The sequence below is a fragment of the Lipotes vexillifer genome, unplaced genomic scaffold (genome assembly GCF_000442215.2).
Source record: "Lipotes vexillifer unplaced genomic scaffold, Lipotes_vexillifer_v1.1 scaffold153, whole genome shotgun sequence".
Classification (NCBI taxonomy): Eukaryota; Metazoa; Chordata; class Mammalia; order Artiodactyla; family Lipotidae; genus Lipotes; species Lipotes vexillifer.
Genome location: NW_006774670.1, coordinates 3,486,215 through 3,508,819, shown reverse-complemented (window position 1 = coordinate 3,508,819; position 22,605 = coordinate 3,486,215). Strand labels below are relative to the sequence as shown.

At 42.3% G+C, this 22,605-nt stretch overlaps 1 protein-coding gene across 1 annotated transcript in view; it reads left to right on the top strand.

Moving 5' to 3' along the window:
* Positions 1 to 22,605, top strand: part of RELL1 (RELT like 1) — a 45,144-nt gene that overhangs the window by 4,468 nt on the left and 18,071 nt on the right. The gene's annotated exons all lie outside the window — the stretch shown is intronic.

Below are 22,605 nucleotides of genomic sequence, written 5' to 3'. Positions count from 1 at the left end.
ATATATATATATATATATATATATTTATTTTTTTATTTATTTATTTATTTATTTTTTGCGGTACGCGGGCCTCTCACTGTTGTGGCCTCTCCCGTTGCGGAGCACAGGCTCCGGACGCGCGGGCTCAGCGGCCATGGCTCACGGGCTCAGCCGCTCCGCGGCATGTGGGATCTTCCCGGACCGGGGCACGAACACGTGTCCCCTGCATTGGCAGGTGGACTCTCGACCACTGCGCCACCAGGGAAGCCCCGCTAATTATTTTTAAACGAATTTTAAAAATCATTGTTTAGTGAACATCTATGCAAAGCTTTGTCTGGATATCGATGACTTCCATAGAAAATGGGTTCCTGAAAAGGCAATGTTGGGGTCAAAGGTATTCATGTTTGAGGCCATTGATGCCACCAGTCTTAGTGACCTGAAGGTTGTTCCAGTTTACATTCTCACAGCAGTGGTCAAAAGACTCACTTTTCATACCATTGGCATTTTCTCTGAAAAACATATTTACTAAATTGTAAGGCAAAAATGTATACCTTGATTGTTTAAATGTGTATGGCTTTGATTACTTATAGGTTGACTATTTTCTTCTAGTATAATATTTGAGCCACTTGCACATGTCTGTAATCCTTTACGGACAATTCTGAAATCTGAAAAACTCCGAAAACCAGAAGATTTTTGAGGCTTTTTGCATACTTCGTTGGTGGGTGAAACCTAACCTGAACCAGTGTGAATATTGCTAAGTTTTGGCTGCAGTAATAGTAATGAGTTTGATTTCTGAGTGTTACATAATGTGTGCTAAATGCATTGTTACCTTTCTAGAATTACAAAGTCTGAATTTCGAGGCACCTCTGACCTCCAGGTTTTCAGATAAGGGATTATGGTCCTGCATTTCCTCTTCCGTGACTCATCTGCTCTCGTTTATGGGCAGCCAAGTGTAAAACTGCTCGAAATAGTAAAATACCCTATGGAGAAAAAGAACTCCTCAAATGAGTGGCAATTCGTGAAAAGAAGCACTGCTTTGGTATTTTAGTGGGGAATCTAATAAAGTAAGGATACTTTGGCAAAGCTGAGGTTTCGTCTGTTCTAGGTGGGTTTAGGGATGGGTGCCCATTATAATGGAAACTCTGGTTTCCTCTGCCAGTTATTGACACAGCTTTCTTTGTAAGGGAGAAAAGAAACGGAATCCACCCAAGGGACTTTTTGGGGAGGGAAGGTTGGTAGAGGGTGGTGGATACCCCAGGCAAACTGAGTTCCCGTGCCCAGTCATCTCACCTTGAGGATCCTTGTGCCAAACTTGTTGAACTCAGGGATCTTCTATCCCCACTTTGCAGTGCCCCAAGTTTCCTGCCTTCTTGTCTTTGTTCATCTCAGGATCCCAAACAGCTGCCAGCTCTTCCCGACTCTCCCCTCCCCCCATTTTGTTTGCACACCCCTGGGTATAACTGCATTCCAACCACTAAGAAAGTGCCTATTGTACAGAGGGCAAAGAAATCTTTGAACCACTTTCCTCATCTGTGTTGCAGAGAAAATATGGCAGAGTTGCCTCATTGGCATCGTTGTGACAATTACATGAGATAAAAATATAAGGGTGCCTTGCGCAGGGTTTGGCATGTAGTAAATGCTAAAAAAATATATTATTATTACTTTGCCCTTAACCAAATACTACCTGTCATAGCTCTCAGATGGGACAAAGTTGCTGGCTGCTCCAGAATTTTCCTTTCGGGCTCTCTGCCGTTGCCTGAGGTGTCCCCTGACTCATATGGCTCCTGAGCCCAGGCTGCTGAGGCTGCGGTGTCGTGGGCACGAGGTTGAGGAAGCAAATTGGGCAGCGCCAAGGTGCCAGGGGAGGAGTAGGGACCAGTGAGCCTGGCAGGGAGCTCTCTCGGGGTGCAGGGGATATGTGGGGCTGAGCCATTAGCTACCAAAATTAAGCAACAAACGAGAAAAGGAAAAAAAGAAAGAAACCGTTAATCTTTATAAGGGTAGAATGTGGCAGTTTCTTTGGGAAGAATTTTGAAAAATTCACCAACTGGTTTTTCTTTAGCCGGTGGATCTGTAGCTACAGTCACAAAGTTTTGACAGTTTTGCCCTAGGATTAGTGTAATCATCCCATTGACATCCTGTTTGATTATCCCGGGTTGAACTGGTCATTGTTCATCTTCTCATTGTTCACCGGTGAATGTTATGTTGAAGCAGAATATAATTAGAAATATATATAATATAAATAATAATATATAATATATGATATGTATAATATATGTGTAATGAGAAATATATTTAGTCTCTGTCCTCAGTTCATGACGCAAAGTTCCTCAGACCCTTGGGATTTCCTAAATGATAGGAGTGTCTTTTCTTTGTGAGCAGCCCCCTTTGAGTGTATGCTAATGAGGGGACTTAGGGTGGTGCCCCTGATACCCTCAGGATGGGGCTGGTCACCTGAAGGAGGGCGGGAGTAGAGGGTTGAAACTTTCAGCCTCACCCAGTCACTTCTTCCCAGAGGGAAGGGGAGGAGGCAGGAGGAGGGCCGCAGATTAAGTGCTTTAAAAATTTGAATAACAAGACTTGATGAGTTCTGGGTTGGTGACTGTAGAGAGATATGTGGAGAGTAGCGCACCCAGTGGCACGGAGACCCCACCCATTTCCCCATCCCTTGCCCTGTGCACCTCTCCCATCTGTCTGTTCCCGAGTTGTGTCCTTTTATAATCAACTGGTGATCTAGTAAGCAGAATGTTTCCGAGTTCTGTGAGCTACTCTAGCAAATTAATTGAACTCAAGGAGGGGGTCATTGGAACCTTCAATCTATAGCCAGTTGATCAGAAGTACAGGTGATAACCTGGACTTAGCGTTGGCATCTGACGGATGGGGGGCTGGGGAGTGCAGTGGGGAGTCTTTGGGTCTGAGCCCTTAACTTGTGGGATCGGATGCTCTCTCCAGGTAGTGTAGGAAATTGAGTTAGTTGCTTGGAGGTGTGGGGGAAACACATGCTGGAATGAGGAGGTAGAACCCTGTAGCCTTAAGGCTGACGATCTTCTCAAAGCTTATTTAGCAGACGAGGATACTGAGTCAGCCTAGCCAGGTCTTAAGGGGGTTCTTTACTCTGTCTAGGACGCTTCCTGCTGTGTGAAAGCTGTCTCTCCACTGCAGTGGACCCCGCTTTGCTGCTTCTGGCAAGGTCTACACTTGCACTTGGTCCTCACGCTCCGGGGCCTGGTTTCTCAGCTCTCTGGATCTGGGGTGAGCAGGCCCTGAGAAGAATGACTTTGGCTAACTGACTCCTGTGAGTAAGCGTGTTGTTCTTAGTCACGTAATGTTAGCGTCAGAGGGGACTCAGTGGTCCTCTTATAATTCAGCCCTCCCTTTGCATATGGGGAAGCTTCAGGTTCAGGAGCCTGCGAGAATCAGGAAGGGCCGTAGCCCGTAGTCGAGGAGCAGAACGTTAGGTTTGGTGAGGGAGGGCCTGTGTGTGTGTCTCGGTCACTGTCCAAGGCTCAGATCCAAGCACAGGACCCGGAACAGAGCAGATGCTTAAAAACATTTGAATGAAGGAAGGAAGGAAGGAAGGAAGGAAGGAAGGAAGGAAGGAGAGAAGCCAGGGTTGGAATTCAGGTGTTCTGACTCAACCCAAGCTGTTTTCTTTATAATAAAGTGAAGACTGATGCTTCCCAAAATCATCCCTAAGTCTTAGCTGTAAGTCTCCTCCCCCCTCCCCCCTCCCTAAATGGAAAGAGGCTGCTTTGTCTGTCAGCCTCTACTGGCTATATTGCTCCGAAAACCTGAGGCAGAGACTCTGGTCATGGAGAAAAAAAGAATGACAATAAAAAAGTAAGCAAGTACTGCCTTATCAGGTGAATGTGCTGGAACATCAACACATTTGAAAGTGTTAGTGAAAATTTTCAGTGCAAAGGTTTTCAAAACTCAAATCCATTCGTGAAGTTCTTTTCAATGACAAACTGAATTCAGTTGTGTTGCTACACCAGTACTTTAACGCATCTATTAGTTTTACGTATATATATATATATATATATATATATATATATCATATTCCCAATTTTATAATACTTTATACCTTTCCTTTATACCTTCGTTTCACAGGTTAATTCTTTAAATTATTTACTTATTCAGCAAATATTAGCCAAGTGCCTTACTAGGGTGCAAGACACTAGGATGAAGTGATGTGAACAGAATAGACACAGTCCGTGCCTTTACGGAGCCAGCGCAGGTTATCGGGGAGGAGGATTAAACAAGCAGTAATGATAAAAATGTCATTACTACCTCGATAAGGAAAGTATGGCACAGGGTCAGAGTACCTGACCTGGGGCTGGGGGTGGGACGAGAGTTGAGTACAGGTTGAGCAAGACTTTCTGGAGGAAATGAAGTTTGAATTTATAGTTGTGAAAGTGTCAGCATTAGTCAGGTGAAGGGGACACGTGGTTGTGGAACAGAGGAGGTGAGAACGAGCGAAGCCATAGCATTGGTCCCTAAACTTGAGCATGCATCAGAATTAACTAGAATGCTGGTCAAAACACAGATAGATCGCTCTCCCCCTCCTCCAGTGTCTGTAGGTCTGGGAAGGAACTGGAGAATTTGCATTTCTAACTGCTTCCCAAATGATGCTGTCTAAGTATCTTAACCTGGAAATCCATCCCCTCTTCATGGGCTAGTCGTCCTGTTTTCCTGCCCATCCTTGAAGCTGAGATATAGGATAACACTTCCAGGAAACCCTTCCTAGGCATTCTCAGTGATTTTATCTCCTGTGAATATACATCTCGAGTCCATAAATACATGTTGGATCTATTGAATGTTATTTAACACAGAATCATAGGCAGTTGTTTCCACTGTGTTTTGTGTTAACTAGACAGCAGAGCATATAAGACACACTCAAATATTTGATTACTTGATCAGGTTTATTTCTTGCAAGCTCTATGAGGAGCAGGTTGCTCTATTCTGTTTTGTAGAGATGAGGAAACAGATGTACAGTGGGATAACCAAGATGAAGAGAAGTGAAATGTCTCATTCAAGTCCTAGATTAGGGGAAGCCAAAGCTATATATATGTTCATTGTTCTCAAATGTTCTTTGTTGTTATGTGAAATTGCATGTACTCCATGCTCAGCGCTACTGGTGGAAGGATGGCCTTATATTTATTTACTATTATTATTTTTTTACTTTTTCATTGTAGGTCCATCTACTGAAAGAGAAAACTAAGGCAGTTTATTAATTGAATGTAGATTTTGTTCTTAGTGGAAAATGAGCGATTATCCAAGGAATTCTTCAGGAATTGTCTATTTACTTTTAGAGTAAATATTTGAAGGGACTAATTCAATTTACATGTCATTAGATTTCAAAATGATTTTTATAAAGTTTTGGTATGAGGGAGATATTTTAAAAAATCTATTTCAGTTTCCTGAAAAGACACCGATTAAACAATTATGCCATTACCTTTCTTAAGTGGCCAGCTAAGTTTAGCTGAGTAGTCGGAGATTTATAAAGAACCTGTAAATAAAATGTCACGTGATAGGTAAGGGTCACAAACAAACAACAAATTCTTTTCAATATCAGTAACATGCCAATCCACCCTCCCCCATGCATATACGAACATAACGTGGTTCTCTGAGATTCCTGTAACGGGTAGAAGTTGGAAGAATTCACTGGGTTTTCTATCTCACAATATAACTTGGGAACACTAATTTTCAAATATTCCAATGGCTCTCCATAGCTGGAAGTCTCCAACACAATCATGTGAATTATTCACATTATAAGAAACGGCAGCCCGGAATTTCCTGGCATTGGTGAAGTGGCAGATGGCTAATGAACAGGCATTCCTTCATTTTTTTTTGCATGTTTGTGCTATATAGTTGTATGGCCTGAATGCTTCTGAGGCTTCCTCAATTCTTTCCAACCTCCTCCTCCTCTATTAAAGCAAAACACAAAACAACCACCCATAGGAAAAAAAAAAGAGCCATAGGCTATCGCTTAAAGCCAGATGATAGGGCCAAGGAAGCTGGGTTTTGAAGGTAAAACTCATTTCCCATGCATGATTGCCAAGTCAGTGTCTTAATAGTCTTTGCAGGTAAAACATGTAGATATTCCATACAAACAGCATGCAATTCATTTAAAAATGAGAGCCTTCTTTGAGGTACTGTTAGGTGTTGTGTAGGTATATAAAATGAACAACAAACTTGGTTTCCATTCTGTACTAACTTGTGATTGAGAAGGGAGAGGAGAAAAGCTATGAATACAAATTGTTATAGAATAAGGGAGGATGTATTTGGTATCATCAGAGACCTACAGACAAAGTGCCACGTGGGATCACGGAGGAGAGAGACTTTCCTTCTGATAGAAGGGATGGAAAAGCCTTGAGAGACTAAAACTTGGCATTTTAAGCAGACCTTAAAAGGGAGTGTGGGGATGGCAGCCCAGCAAAAGGAACAGTTTGTGCAGAGGTGTGGAGATAGGTCAGGAGAGGTCAGTGCAGACCCGGTGAGACTGCAGAGGGCAGGTTGTGGCTAGGCTCTGGGGCTCCTGAAACTAGGTGCTTGACTGTGCAGGCAGTTGGGGGCTAAGGATGGGGTGCAGTGGAGGATAGGGGACCAGAAGGGCCCTCAGGCATTGCAGTGTGTTGGAAGAGCTCCAGATGCTGAGCTGAGTAAGACCTGAGTACCAGACATGGCCCCAGTACTTTCAACAAGGCCATTGAGATTGCTGTGCTGTTTCCTCATCTGGAGAAAAGGGGGAGGGTTGGGGGTGGGCAGGGAGAGGGGGAGGGAAGGAGAGGGAGAGAGAATGAATATACCTGTTCTTTATACATCTCAAAGTTGTTTGGAGGATCAAACGAATAATGTAGTCCTTTGTAAATAATACAAATATGACCTACATAGTGTATAGATTTAATATAATGCATATGATATATAGATAGAAACAAGTTTTCAAAGTTTGCTGGGAAATTAGAATCATGAAGTAAGTGCAGTGAATCATCTTGGTGGTGTGAAGGCCAGAAAGTGCTCATGAATGGTAAAGGCTAGAGTAAATCCTCTGAAATTGTATAAATCATCTTGCCTCTTGAATTCTTCATTGCTTAACATTTATTTTTAGAGGACTGTTGTGCATGTCCAGCTTTTGCGCTAGCTATTGTTGGTCAAGTTCTCATTGTTTTCTTCTCTCTCCGGGCGAGCCCAGGTCAGGAGGGCAGTGCTGGCCATCAGTGTTTAGGGTCGTGTCTTTAAATAAAACATGCAGATCAACACTGCGTTGATTTATAAAACCCTGCTTGGCTAAGGGCTCTATCTCTCTGTCACTTCTGGCAAGTCCGTTTTCTTAGTCCCTTGATTTCTTATAACGTGACTGAATAGATTTGGGGGAGGAAAAATAACTCACTTGGAAGTAATTTAGTGTACATTAGGTGCCTTCATATTATGGACATAGTGCTTACAGAGACAAGGACTTGGTGTGTCTTAGTGCCTGGGAGCCGGTGGGATAGGAAGCGGGAGTCTTCAAGGAAGGAAGGAGAATTCTTTTGCTTGAACCATATGATAAAGTAGTTGATCTTTTCCATGTCATTCAGTGTTGCACTTTGATATATAAATAAGACTCTTGACTTTGAGTCAATGTGGTATAATAAAGGCTATATATATGTGTGTGTGTATATATATGTGTGTGTGTGTGTGAGAATATATGTGTGTGTGTATATATAGGTATGTATATATATATATATTTGGTTTTTGTCCCATGTTCCTAGCACAAAACTCATAAACCCTTGGAATTTTCTGAGTGATAGGAGTGTCTTTTGTTATTCTTAATGAGGCCTTTAGACTATACCTGAGTTTACCCTAATGAATGACTCTTGGTGGGCCCTTAGATAGCTTCGGGAGGAGGGCGGGTTGTTAGAGGAAGCAACTTCATGATTATAGTGGGTTGGAACTTTTAGCTGTATCCCCTGAACTCAGGGAGGGGTGAGGTTTTGACGATTGAGTTAATCACCAACGGCCAGTGACTTAATTAATCGTGTCTATGTAGTGAAATTTCTTAAAACTTCAATACAAACTCTGAAACAAGGAGGCTAAAGGAGCTGCTGGGTTGGTGAACCCATGGGTGTGCTGGGAGGGTGGTGGGTCTGGAGAGAGCATGGAAGCTCTGCGCTGCCTCCCCTCCCCACCCCCAATTCTTTGCCCTACGCATCTCTTCCATTTGGCTGTTCCTGAGTTGTATCCTTTATAATAAAGTGATAATAATAAGTATAGCGCTTTCCTGAGTTCTCTGAGCCATCATAGCAAAGTGTCGAACCTGAGGGAGATGATGGGAAGCCCTGACTCTGTAGTGGGTTAGCCTGGTTAAGTGGTTAGATGCCATTTGCAGCCCGTGTCTAACGTGGGGTTTGCACTAACTCCAGGCAGTTGGTGCCAGAAATGAATTGCATTGCAGGACACCCAGTTGGTGATGGAGAATTAGTTGTTGGAAAATGAAGCAGTCAAGTCTTTCTTATTGTGAAATATCAATGCATAATATTAAAACATTGTGGCTGTAATAATCTCTGAAATTATGGTAGTTTACTATTTAAAGACTGAAACGTCCTTTAAGAAAAAAGTATAGTGGGAAAGAAAAAAAGTTATCAGGCCAGTGCCTTATTATTTATGTATTTACATTGTGTTTTATAGTGTAATAAAGTAGAAGTTACACCACTCTGTGGTTTCCATTGACCCGTCTCTCCTAAGGTGTAGACCAAAGATTTCATAGCCTTTTCTCTGCCTTCAGTCAGTGGAAATATCTAGTACGTAAGTATTATGGATTGCAGTTATAGGTAGTCTCCTCACTAAGGGATTTTCAGTGCTTTGGTTTACCTCCACAGCATTAATATTACTATTAGGATAAACCACAGGAAATTACCAATATTCTACTCTTTTTGACCTACAGTGACAACAGTTTCATATGGTTCAAACTTAATAGGAATTAAGCTCTTATTGACTTTCTATCTGCAGTTTAGAAAAAAAAACAACTGTCGTGACTGCCATCAAGACATTTAAGGGACTTCCCTGGTGGTCCAGTGGCTAAGACTCCGTGCTCCCAACGCAGGCAGCCCGAGGTTCTATCCCCGGTCAGGGAACTAGATCTCACATGCCACAACTAAGAGTTAGCATGCCAGCAACTAAGATATCCTGCATTCCGTAAGGAAGATCCTGCACACGGTGACGAAGATCCCATGTGCCGCAACTAGGACCCGGCGCAGCCAAATAAATAAATATTAAAAAAAAAAAAAAAGGCATTTGAGAAAATACTCAAAGGCAAAAGAGAAAAAAATAGATACTCCCAAGTTCCACCAACAAAAGATACAAAATACTAAAAAGAAAATAAAAATAACTTGTAATCTCACTACTCAGAGATAACAGGCAATAGAGCATAGAGTATGGGGCTCTGGAGCCAGGCTGCCTGGATTAAAATCTCACCTCTGCTATTTGCTAGCTGTGTGACCTGGTATAAGTTACTTGACCTCTCTGTGCCGTAGTTTTGTGTAAACATTTTGGTACTTTTTCTTTCAAAAAACTGAGATGGGACTTCCCTGGTGGCACAGTGGTTAAGAATCTGCCTGCCAATGCAGGGGACGTGGGTTCGAGCCCTGGTCTGGGAAGATCCCACATGCCGCAGAGCCCATGCGCCACAACTTCTGAGCCTGCGCTCTAGAGCCCGTGGGCCACAACTACTGAGCCCGCGAGCCACAACTAATGAAGCCCTCGCACCTAGAGCAGCAAGCAAGAGAAGCCACTGCAATGCGAAGCCCGAGCACCGCAACGAAGAGTAGCCCCTGCTCGCCGCAACTAGAGAAAGCCCACGTGCAGCAACGAAGACCCAACGCAGCCAAATAAATAAATTAAAAAAAAATTTGTCTCAATAAAACTGAGATCATGTTAGCTCAAAATACTGCTTTGTGTTGATTTCTTCACTTAATATTTTTTATTAACAATTTCGATCATTTTGGCAAAGGGATATGGCAAATCCGATCCCTTCATACAAATAGTTTCTATTGTTTTAAAACAAAGGGAAGTTTAGGATTTTCAATAAGTAATCAGCAATTTCAACAGTGTGGAGTGTAGATCAGATGGCTTTTTGATTTTGTTTCTTATAATGGTAGCAGGATTTTTTCTTTTGAAATAGGTATTTAATGCCAAAGAAATAGATAAATTGACCTGGAGAGACTATAACTTAAGTGCACCTTCTCTTCCCAATAGTTGACTCACTAGGGAAAACCATTCTCTCATTCTAGGTTTCTTATTGAAATAGATGAGTAATGATTCCTCATAGATTATTCTACTCAAGACACTAACTCAACGTAGAGATGAGCTATGGATAATCCCATTTTGTGGAACTTTACTGAATATCAAAACTGGTAACTCTCACAGGCAATTGAGCACAGAGTATGGGGCTCTGGAGCCAGGCTGCCTGGGTTAAAATCTCATCTCTGCTACTTGGCTAGCTGTGTGACCTGGTATAAGTTACTTGACCTCTCTGTGCTGTAGTTTTCCTATCTGTAAGATGGGGTTGAAAGCAATAGTGCCTACCTCATGGGGTTATTGTAAAGGCTGAAGAAGTTCACACCTGTAAAGTGCTTGGAATAGTAATTATTACAAAGTATGCATCAGTACGTGACTAATATTAATAGTATTTTTCTATGTGTCTTACCCTTGCTACTGGTTTTCAGAGTTCTTATTTGAGTTTCAGGCTACTGACGTTCATTTATTCCCCTTAAATCAGGCTCTCTATATCTAGGGTTTTCCTAATTACTTCTGTTTAATCTTGCCTTTCTTTGCCTTTTCCGAAATGGTCTTTATTTTCTATCTCAGTTCCTGTTCCTTTGCTCTCTCTAACAGCCCCAGGGGAGAATTCCCGGTAGGCAGAGGACTTCATGACTTCCCCAGGACAGGACCGTGGCCCTCCACATATACCATCTCTGCTCGCCAGTTCCCATATTCGCACGAGGCTGGCCACGTGCCTGTCTAGCAGGAACACTGCCTGACTTAACCTGTGACTAATTGGAAAACCCTGCATTTAGGACTTATGTAGTTTTCTGTTTAATTGTTACCCCGTCCTTTTCCTGGAAGGAGGAGAAACTGGATGGATGTCAGCGTTATGGGAGCTGCAGACTGGCCCCCGCGGTGCCGCCTTGGGCAGCTGCTCCCTCACCTCCAGGGTTTAAGGTATTTCTCTGCCCCCCACATTTAACTCTGCCCCTCCAGTTGGGCTCACACGCTTCAGTGTCTATTCCTGTCTGGAATAGACACTGGCTTTGTATTCCCAGCTGAGCTGGAAGCTTTGTGAGGATAGCAGTGTTTACACTTATTACCACTGATAACGAGCATCACAGCAATGCTAGCTAATGTTTATTGAGCACTTACTCTGTGCTATGACCGAGTTCATATCATTACTGCTCAGAAACCATTCTATTATTATCTGTATTTTATTTATTTATATTTATTTTTTGTTTATCTGTATTTTAGAGATGAGGAAACTGGGGCCCTGGGAAGTTAATGGACTTGCCTGGGGTCTCACAGGCAGGAAGCAAGAAAAAGCTAGCTTCTGCTTTTTGCCTTCTTTCTTTCTAGGGAGCAGCTTTGGTTGAGAGCTTGAGCCCTGCTTGCAACAGACCTTGGTTCAAATCCTGGCCATTCCCCAGATGAGTGACCTTGACCTCAATACTTTGTTCTTTAATGTCTCCATTTCTAAGATGGGTTTCATTGCAACACCTATCTAAGAGTACTGAAGATAAAAAAAAAAAAAAAAAAAAAAAGGAGAACGCAAGTAAAGACGCCCAGCTCAGAAATAAGCACTCGGTGAGGTTTGCTGCTCTTAGTGATTGGTGGTAGAGTGGCTGAACTCCCAGAGACCCTGGATGTGGGATGGTGAGCCCCCAACACACCCCTGGAGAATCAGTCACTAAATCCCTCTCTCCCTCTGTAGGGCCGGTCACCCAGCAGTTTTCCCTTTTGAAGCCCACCCGGCTCGGCACCACGCCTAGTTTTCCCACGTGGGTAGTTTGTGTTGTCTTCTGCATGGTAGAAATTACTTGGCTGTACTCCCACCCTGGCAGGGGTGGGTTGTAGCCAGAAACCGGGGAACTAGCTCCTGGTGGCCTGGTCCTCTGAGTCAGCGCCCTCTCTGTGGAGCTCCAGGGCAGTCACTGGTTCCTAAGGGAACCCCCTCCTCCCTGGGCCCCCCTCTTGCAGTTTCTGCCAGAAACAGACTATTTGGGCCTGTCCTCTTCCCATTTGGTGGTTTTGTCCTGGCACTTGCTGGTTAGCTTCCTCCCATAGTTTAAATAATTTCTAACCTAGTCCCTGCTTGGCCTCTTGTGAGGAATGTTCAGGAACAGATCGGTTAGGGATTGCATCCCTGTGGAAAGAGGGCAGCGCCTTTGGTGAGGGTATGTCAGCTCCGCTCCTTGACGGACGCGGCAGTGTGGAATATGATGGAGTCCTGTGAAAATCCAGTGGAGGGCCAGTTTCCAAAGCTGGGCTTGGGAGCACGCTGCCATTCATGGCCTTCCTTTGAATCTTTGCTAACTGGAACCTTCTGTTGATGTTGATGAATACAGGGGTTTGCTTGTATATTTACATCTTTTGGAAAGGGCTTACCCAACAAGTGGGTAAAGCTATGGGGTGGATCAGTCGTCCAGCTCTGAAAAGAACTTATTTATATAAGTTTTTAAAAACTGTCAGCATTTGGCAAATGAAGGTACAAGTGCATTGGGCATTCTGTCCCACCAAATTAGCATCTTAACAAAACTGCTGATCCAGTTGCAGTGAAAGTGGACACTTGATCAGTAATCGAGGAACCCTTCTGGAAGGATGGAATCTGCTTTCACAATTCACAGGTTGCATGTGGCAAAAGTTTAAGGTGCTCCTACCATGTTCCAGGAACTGTGACAGGGGTACAGGGTACAATGATAGGACATTCTCCTTGCTACTTGGGGAAACAGGAGTGTTTGGCTTAAATCAGGCTTTTCCTGCAAGTTCTGTCACCCACGTTGGGTTTCCTAATGTTGACCACAGTATGCCTGAGAGATGTGCTTGTAGTGAAGTGTGTGTGCGGGGGCTGTCAGTGGCTCTTGAGTGTTGGTTCTTCTGCCTGGCTCATTTCTGTATCTCCCCAGTGAAGTCATGTTAGACCACTGATTTATTTGCAAAATGAGGATCTCATCCACCCTCTTGGCTACTTCCTTGGGATTAGATGTTTCAGATAAGACAATGACAGCATCAAGTGTCATCTGAGTGGAAACTTTTATATCTTATATGATGTCTCTAGCTAATAATGTATGTGATTGAAGATTTTCTTTTTCCTTTTCCATTCTTTCTTTCCCTCCCTCCCTTCCTTCCTTCCTTTCTTTCTGAAAGATTTTTAGATGCCATGCAACTAACATTGTTAGCACAAATTATGTTTGTGACAACTATTGAATTGCTTCGAAGTACAATAGTTTGTGAGTAATAATGTGAAAACATACCTGTGAACAAGATGTTTTTCAATAGATAGAAAAAAGTCTTCCTTTTACTTTCATAATAGTTATGGAGCAGTAAGATAGAGTTCTACTTTAGAGCGATCTTTTGCTTTTTGTAGTAGAAATTAATATTGGGAAATTTTATGCTGCTGAGAATATTTTAAAAAATGACGTCAATACAAATTTATCTTGCTGTAGCTGACTTTAATACTTTTTCATGAAGATGATTCTTACATTTAACAAGATGCATGCAGATTCCAGTGTTTATCACACATGATAGGGTCATTTGGCGAAAGGCACCTTTTTAGTGCTTAAGGGCATTCAGGGGGGTGGATGCAGACCTGGGCTCCAGCCCAACTCTGTGGTCAACTGGTGATGGTTTAACCCACCTGTTTACTGTGAGGCATGTGTCACTTACTAGGTAAAACTGAAAACCAATCTCCACTCTTACGGACGCTGCTAAACAATGTGGATAAGTGTGCAGGGCTCTGGGGTCTCAAGGCTTGGCTTGAATCCTGTCCCACTATATGTTAGGACTTGTTATTGAACCTCCATGGGCCTTATTTTCCTCATCTGCACATGGGGATAATGAGACAACCTACCTTAAGATGTGGAAATGAAATGGAGTTGTGCACGAAGCACTGCAAACACTTGATAAATGCTGCCCTACAGTTACCTTCACGTAGCAACTCATTCTTTATGACACAGCACCTTTAGAAAAGAATCTGAAGTGATTATTAAATTTCTGAAGTCCATTGCTTTGCAGTCATATCAAGCAAATGTCTTTTAAAAAATTCTAATTTTTCTTGAGTTGATGTAATTTACAATTTGAAAGGTGAGGAAGGGTCTACAGTCAAAGTCTCACTCTCACCCAGGTTGAGGTATTCTGGAAGATTCAGGAAGAGTCCAGAAGTTGAGATCCTTGACTTCTCAAAACACTGGTGTCCTAACCTGAATCCCTTCCCAAGGAGTAGCTGTGGGGCTGTAGCTCTTTTCTGTTTTTTTCAATCTTTTGGTGCTCTTGAAGAATTGGTAAATCCAAGACAGTTGTGGAGAATGCTAGGGACTTTCTCTTACTCTGCAAAGTTAGTTTTCCCCTTCTAGTCTAAATGGAAACCTGAGATGGTAAATATTTATAGTTTCCATCATAATTTTTGTGTCTTTGTTTCTTTATATTGACATCACCCCAGTTTCAGTTCTCTGTTCTGTTAGCTACCTGGGGTTCAGGAGTAATTCAGTTTTGTCCCACAACCTCCTGCCCGTCAAGAATGTTTGTTCTCTTTTTTGTCCAGCCAAATTAAGTTTTTCTTTTGAAACCTAATATAAAGTCCTTTTTCTTCCTGGATCCACACTAATTACTTCCCTTCTCAATTCCTATGGTACTTACACAAAGGAACTGCAGCTTAGGGAAGGGTTGTGCTCCAGACATTCCTTTTTGAGTAATTGGGTTGGAAATTGAAATGCATTTCCCCATTAAAAATAATAATTAGCCTTCCATAAAGGGTATTTAAAAAATGATAAAATGGGACTTAGTGAACTTTTATTACAGAAGAGTTGAAAGAATAGTAAAGTGGACTGCTGTACACTAACCACTTGGCTTCAATATTTTGCCATATTCACTTGCTCACCCTGTCTATCTATCTGCCCATCCACCCATCCACATACCTCTATCTACCTACTTTTTTTGCTGAATTATTTGAAATCAAGTTGCAGACAGTGTTACACTTCACCCTAAATCCCTCTGCCATCATCTTGTAGGATTAAGGACTTCCTTCAACATAACTGCAATACCATGATCATAGCTTAAAAAAATAAACAGTAAATTTGTACTACTGTCTACGCCATTTTCCTGTTGACCTCAAAATATCCTTTATTGCTGTTTTAAAATTTTTATTATTGTTTAGAATTTGGAATCAGGCTCCAATCAAGGTTTACTAACCGCATTTTGTCCTATTAGTTTCTAACAAAAGCTATTTGAAGCCACATTTAGTCAAGTACTGGGGGAGGGAAGGAACTTTCCTGGGCACAGGTAGTATGTTGAAGTCTTTGTGTACTCGCCCCTCCCTGTTTTCCTCTCCCATGCTTAATGCCTGTCTCGGGATCCTGGGGTGCTCCTGCTGCCCTGAGCTCTCCATTTTGGCCAGATCCCCAGCCCCAGGGTACAGGGACCTCTTAGCCAAATGCATCTGTAAATCAGGGGTTCATAGTCGGACGTTGCTGATTTATGCATGTTTTGCTGGGGAAGCTTTCTGGGCCTCCATCTGTTCCCCTAGTGGTTTTTGCTGTCCAGTATCAAGAATTTTCCAGCATCAGGGGAGCATTTCAAGGAATTTGACAAGATAGAGGTAACTGAGTAGCTGTATGCTTTGGGAGGGACTTTGTATCATGGGTGAGTAGACTCTGGGCAGGTGGGTCCTGTCCCTCCCTGCCTAGTCACAGCTGTGGAGTTGGGGGTGGGTGGGACCGTAGCAGCTGCTTACCTGGGAGTCATTTGGAAGTTGGCAGCTGCCTGAAGTTCCACTACAAAGTTTAGCACTTATTTAAATACTGACTTCCATTGTTTTCCAGTTTCCATATAAGCTCGTTTGTTCTCGTCATACATTTTAAGTTTTTAAAATTTGGGCAAATGCTGTGTCTCAATCACTGGCGCTGGGGGAATATCTTAAAAGCTCTATGGTTTCGGTTGTCCCCACAGCTAAAACCAGAAACAGTTTGGGGATGATTTTGGTTTGTGGAGTTTGCTTTGCATTCTCCCCTTTCATTAGTGTACATAATTGATTTAAAACGTGTTTAAACAATTAGCTTAATAAAGCGGGTTGTTTTTCAGGAGCTAGTAGATCTTAGCTCTGCCAGAATAGGTTTGAGAGGCTCTGTCCTGAAACAGTATCTACCTGGGTTTTCCTCCAGGCTCTTACCAGTTTTCAACCATGTGACCCTTGGCAAGTGACATACCCTCCCTAACCCCCAGCTTCTCTCTCTAAAATAATAGTACCCACCTCATAGGGTTGTGACTGTCAGAAACCCTTGGGGCCCATGGCCTAAACTCTAAATATGTAAGTCCCCCTCGAGAGATCTAATCAAATATATTAATGATTTTGCAGCAGACTCAGCGGAATACGGGTTGTAAATAGCCTCACGTTAGATCAGAACAGGTTTTGCTACCAATGAATTTGTCAGATTTGGTTTTGCTATGAAATGAGGTATAAAACTTTTTGTTTCAGAGTTTTTCGGGTTTTGCCTTGAAGACACGGGAGGGTGGGCTTGTGTTTTCCTCTCCAGTAGCATCAACCCAGAGTGCATGTGGATAGGGCTGGAAAAGGTTGGGGAGTATGGAATTTTGAGAACCAGGAAGGACATTGGTTTTAGCACATAATATTTTTTTAAATGGTTAATGATTTTCTTTTCTTTTTTCAATATTTATTTATTTATTTGGTTGCGCTGGGTGTTAGTTGTGGCTCGAGGACTCTGTAGTTGCGGCATGCGAACTCTTAGTTGCAGCATGCATGAGGGATCTAGTTTCCTGACCAGGGATCAAACCCAGGCCCCCTGCATTGGGAGCGCGGAATCTTTTCCACTGCTCCACCAGGGAAGTCCAGCACATAATTTTTCAGCTGAGCAAACCAAGGTGCAGAGGGGTGAAGGGACTTGTTTAGTATCACAGAGGTAGCTGGGGACAAAGCTGGAGGAAGAAAAACCCCTTTAGAGAAATGCATATCTAGCTATCTTAGTCAGTAATCTAAATCAAAAATAGACTACTTTTGGGTACTGTGATTTGAATGTTTGCTGAAAAAAATAGGGTGTGTATCTGTGTGTTTAAAAGCAAGGTTCCAGCCAAACTTAGTGGGTTATCTACTTACCAGCCAAGTCCTTTTCCCATCACAGAGTTGTTGGGTCACTGCTGGGAAACCCTAGCTTCTGAGAATGTACACCCTTTCCTGATAGGAGAGGAAGAATTGCTATCAGAACCATCAAAATGCTCTTGGCCCTGGTTGGAACAAAGCTGCTTGGGAGAAGTCACAAGGGCCTCCTTATCTGGAGTCTCAGGTTATTACCGTCATCCCCATTATGTGTATTTTAGCAACCCTCGAGCTATGCCCACTGGGTTTGAGGAATGCCATTTCTGCGCCATTTCTTCTCAGCTCCTCTGACCATTGGGGTCAGTTGGAAATGTAAGTATTACTTGGAATCCAAGCTAGAAAACTGCTTTTGATTTTTTGGGTTGACTTCGAGCCATTCCTCATACCCCTTCCTCAGTTTCTTGCTGTCTTAATGTTTTTTATATAACATCTTCTTTTGTGACTTTGTCAATAGAATCTTGGCAAAACACAGTACGTAGTGGGTCTTCAAAATACGGTGAATTAACCAAACCTGGCTGGGTCTAAGAAAAACGCTAAGGATTTTGATAACTGCTGGCTTTTGCTGGACCTGTTGTACTTGTAATGTGGAGGGGAATCACTTTTATCAGTAAGAGCTGAGAACTCTCTGTTTCTGTGGCTCTTGCTGTGTGCAGAGGGTACTGGAGACGAGGTGATGGGCTTGTTTTGAAGAGGCTGAGGGACCCGAGGTTGTGGTCTGCATAAGGTGGGCTGTGATTTGGGAGTTGGAAGGGAGGTCAGGGACGGGGGACAAATAGAGTTTTGCAGTTGTTCATTGGGTAAGCTGCTCTGGGGTCTGGTGGTGGGCATTTTCAAAACATCCTCCTTCCTGCTGTGCTGATTGGAATCCATAGTTTTGCGATTTGGGGAGCCTTTAATCTAAGTTGTGAAATATAAGAGCAAACCAACATTTAGCATTTTAACAGAAGAGTTGATAAATGATGACCTCAGGTCAGGTAAGAGGAAGCAGCGTCCAAGCAGGCAGGATCCAGACTGCCTGGTTTGAATCCAGCCACTGACAGGTAGTAGCTCTGTGACCTTGGGAAGGCTGCTTGACCTTTCTGTGCTTCCTTTCCACATCTGTGACGTGGGGAGAATACCAGTAACTATGTCATAAGTTTATTGTGAAGATTCACTGCTTGGCTCAGTGCTGGATTGCAAATGCTCCATAAATGTGGTGTTGCTTATTGTTAGTAGTTACAGCGGTATAACAAATTAGTCTGAGCCAGACTTCCATCACTTCTGGAACATTCCCACCTGAAACCATCCCCTTCCTCCCTCTGGTTCAGCCTACGTTCCATTCTGACCCTGATCCCTGGTGTCTGATTCCCTTGGGTCTCTTATTCTCTTTCCTGCTCGGTGGCCCACCCTGCATGAGTTAACGCAGTTACAGGTTTGGGGTGCACATCTCAGCTGTGCCCCGAATGGCTTTGCATTCCTTTCACTGGCCTCTCACATTCCTTCTGTCTCTCCACTAAGCCTCACTGTCTCCGTAAGCCCCTCTTCTGCCCTGGCCCCTCTAGTTCTCAAGAGATGCCATCTCTCATCTTCAGGCATCTGTTCGCTCACCTTCCCTCCATCCACGTAAAGAACAAACTCATGGACACCCTGCCTCAGGACGAAGTATCTTTTTTCCTATTCAAGTTTTTAATCCGTCTCCTTTTTGCTCCTTGGCTTCTGCATGGAAATAAACACTTTGGTTTCAGCCACTTTAAAAAAATTCAAAAGTCCAAATAAAAATTTCTTCCCTTCACGCTGAAAGTGAACTCCCTTACCCTTAATGCCCAATTTGGGCTTCTAGAAAGAGCAAACTGAGCTGTTTCTGCTCTTCAACCCAGGGAATCTAGCCTCGCCTTCTGGTCTATGAAAAACTGGTCCCTCCAAGGCCACAAAGATCTCCTGCCAACCGTGTTTTCCTTCCTATTTTATTTTATTTATTTTTTCATTTTATGTATGATGTATGTATGTATTTTAGGATTTTAAAGATTATTTGAGGATTTTAAGTTACTTCAGGAAACTATGGGGAAACAGAAAGGGAGCAAAGTGCAATAAGGGGAAAGTTAAAAAAATTCCAAGTTACTTCCTGATTCAGCAACTAAAGGCTGTCCGTGTGTTCTTTGGAACTTCTATGTGGCCCAATTTGTCTTGAGTTTTTCTCAATTCTCTTTCTAAAGATTCTTCTTAGGGTGTTTCTCTCTTTCTTTTCTTTATTTTTTTTTTTAATTGTGATAAGAACACTTAACATGAGAATTGCCCTCTTAACAAATTTTTAAGTGCACAATACGGTATTGTTAACTGAGGGCACAATGCTGTACAGCAAATATCTGGAACTTATTCATCTTGCATAACTGAAACTTTATCTCCGTTGAGTGGCAACTACCTGCCCCCCCCCCTCCGCCCCACCAAAGCTGGCTCCTGGCAACCACCATTCTACTCTCTTTCTACGAACTTGACTATTTTAGATGCCTCATGTAAGTGGAATCATGTAGTATTTGTCTTTCTGTGACTGGCTTATTTCACCTGGCATAATGTCTTCCAGGTCCATCTTTGTTGTCCTTTATGGCAGGACTTCCTCCTTTTTTAAAGCTGAATGGGATTCGATTGTATGTATATGTCACATTTCTTTATCCTCTCAACCATCAGCGAACATTTAGGTTGTTCCCATGTCTTGGCTATTGTAAATAATGCTGCGGAGAACATGGGAGTGCAGCTATCTCTTCAAGATCCTGATTTCATTCCTTTTGGATAGATACCCAGAAATGGAATTGCTGCATCATTTGGTAGCTCTATTTTTGTTTTTCTGAGGAAGCTCTATACTGTTTTCCATAGTGGATGTACCATTTTATGTTTCCTTCCTATTTTAGCTCCTCTCTCTTGAAGCATCTGACCTAGCTGACTGCTGATTCCTTCTGGAAACTTCTTCTCTGTTCTAAGGTAGAACCCTGCCTTCTCTTCCTTCCTCAGGTCCTCATGGAGTAGATCCAGTTGCTCAATGGATATTTCCATCTGGATGTCTCCGTGCTTACCTTTATCACTACGTGTTCAAAACCGAACATGTGCCGTTGTCTTCTCCATGCAATTATATTAGCTAGGGCCCCTGAAACAAAGTACCACAAACTGGGTGACTTAAAAAGGAGAGATTTATTGTCTCACTGTTCTGTAGGCTAGAAGTCCAAGATCAGGATCAGCAGGGTTTCTTCTCCTGAGGGCTGTGAGAAAGAATCTGTTCAGTGCTTCTCTTCTAGATTCTGATGGTTCGCTGGCAATCTTTGATGTTCCTTGGCTTCTATAAAGCATCATCCTAATCTCTGCCTTTACCTTCACATGGTGTTTTTACTTTGTGCTTGTGTATCTCCAAATTTCCCTTTTTTTTTAAAGGACAGCAGCCATATGGGATTAGGGCCCACCCTAATGACTTCATTTTATACCTTTGTAAAGACCCTATGTCCTAATACAGTCACATTCTGAGGTACTTGGGGTTAGGACTTCAACATATGAATTGGGGGTGAGGCAAAATTCAACCCATAGCACCATGCAGACCTGATTTTTTTTCAGGTATTTCTCATCTCAATGAATGGCACCAATGTCCACCATGTTACTCAAGCAGAAACTTGGGAATCATCCTTATCAAATCACGTGCCTTTATATGAACCTAGCATCTAGAGCTTGTAGAACTTGGAGGCACAATTTTGGAATAGGAACCGTAGCATCCAACAGGTTTACAAAGGGATCTGTGACTCCCAAATGGCTGACAACCTCTGCTCTGTATCTTTTTTTTTTTTTTTAAGTGTCTACCGCCTTGGTACAAAAGTAATACATACATAAGAATTTTAGAAAACTACAGAAAAGCATAAAATTAATAATTATCCTATCATTCAGTTACCCAGAATCACTTATTATTTTGGTCATTTCTCGTACATTTTACGCCTTCATGCTTTTTTTTTTTTTTTTTACTAGTTGGAGCATACTGTATGTAAGATTTTGAATCCAACTTTTAAAAATTCAACACTGAATCATGTGTGTTCCCATATCTTCACAAAAGCTTCATAAATAGTTTTAAATTGGTGTGTGTTATTTCATCAAATGGATAGATAATGATTGACTTAGATATTTTATTACTATCGCATTATCAAATATGCAGGTCGTTGCTGTTTTTAGACTTTTATAAATAATGCTGTGACAACCTTTACTATTAATTTGGACTCAAATAAATATTTTTCTTCGGAATTCGGGTATGAGTCAGCAGGGGATAAAGAAAAAAGGTGGACACAGTGTCTCTAAGCAAATTATTAGCGTAAATTGAAGGAAAGCTAAGCCTACCGAAGTTAACAAATATCTTAGGCGTTAATTGTGAGTAGTTACTTTGTGATTTAAAAGTTATTCTTTTTTTTTTTTTTTTTTTTTTTTCCGTATGTGGGCCTCTCACTGTTGTGGCCTCTCCCATTGTGGAGCACAGGCTCCGGACGAGCAGGCTCAACGGCCATGGCTCACGGGCCCAGCCGCTCCACAGCATGTGGGATCCTCCCAGACCGGGGCACGAACCCGTATCCCCTGCATCGGCAGGCGGACTCTCAACCACTGCGCCACCAGGGAAGCCCCCTAAAAGTTATTCTTAATTAAATTGTTAAAGGTAGATCACAGTAGAGTCTCCAGTCAACATTTTGCTCTTCAGTGATTCTTTATAGTCTATAACAGGGTTGTACAATGATGGAAATGTGCTTCATCTGACCTGTCCAATATGGAAGCAATTAGCCACGTGTGAGTATTGAGCACTTGAAAAGTGGTTAGTCCAACTGAGGAACTGAATTTTAATTTTATTTATTTTTAATTGATTTAAATTTAAATAACTATTTGTGGCTAGTGGTTACCATATTGGATAGTGCAGTTCTATCAAGGTGATGACTAAACACTTTTATAGTGCTTATCTTTTCCTACATACCCTTTTAAGTGTTTTACATATTAATGTATTTAATCCTCACAATGACTTTAGGAAGTAGTCTTCCAGTTACTATTGCTATATAAAAAATTACCACAAAACTCAGTGGCTTGAAACAATAACAATCATTTATTTTGCCTGTGAATCTACAATTCGGGCAGGGTTCATCAGAAATGGCTCATCTTTGCTCCATGCAGCATCAACTGAGGTTATAGAGTCTACTTCTAAGATATCTCAATTACATAGCTGTCATGTTGATGACTATTACTGGTTTTTCTTCTTGGGGCAACTTGGGTTTCCTCACAGCATGGTGGCTGGCTTC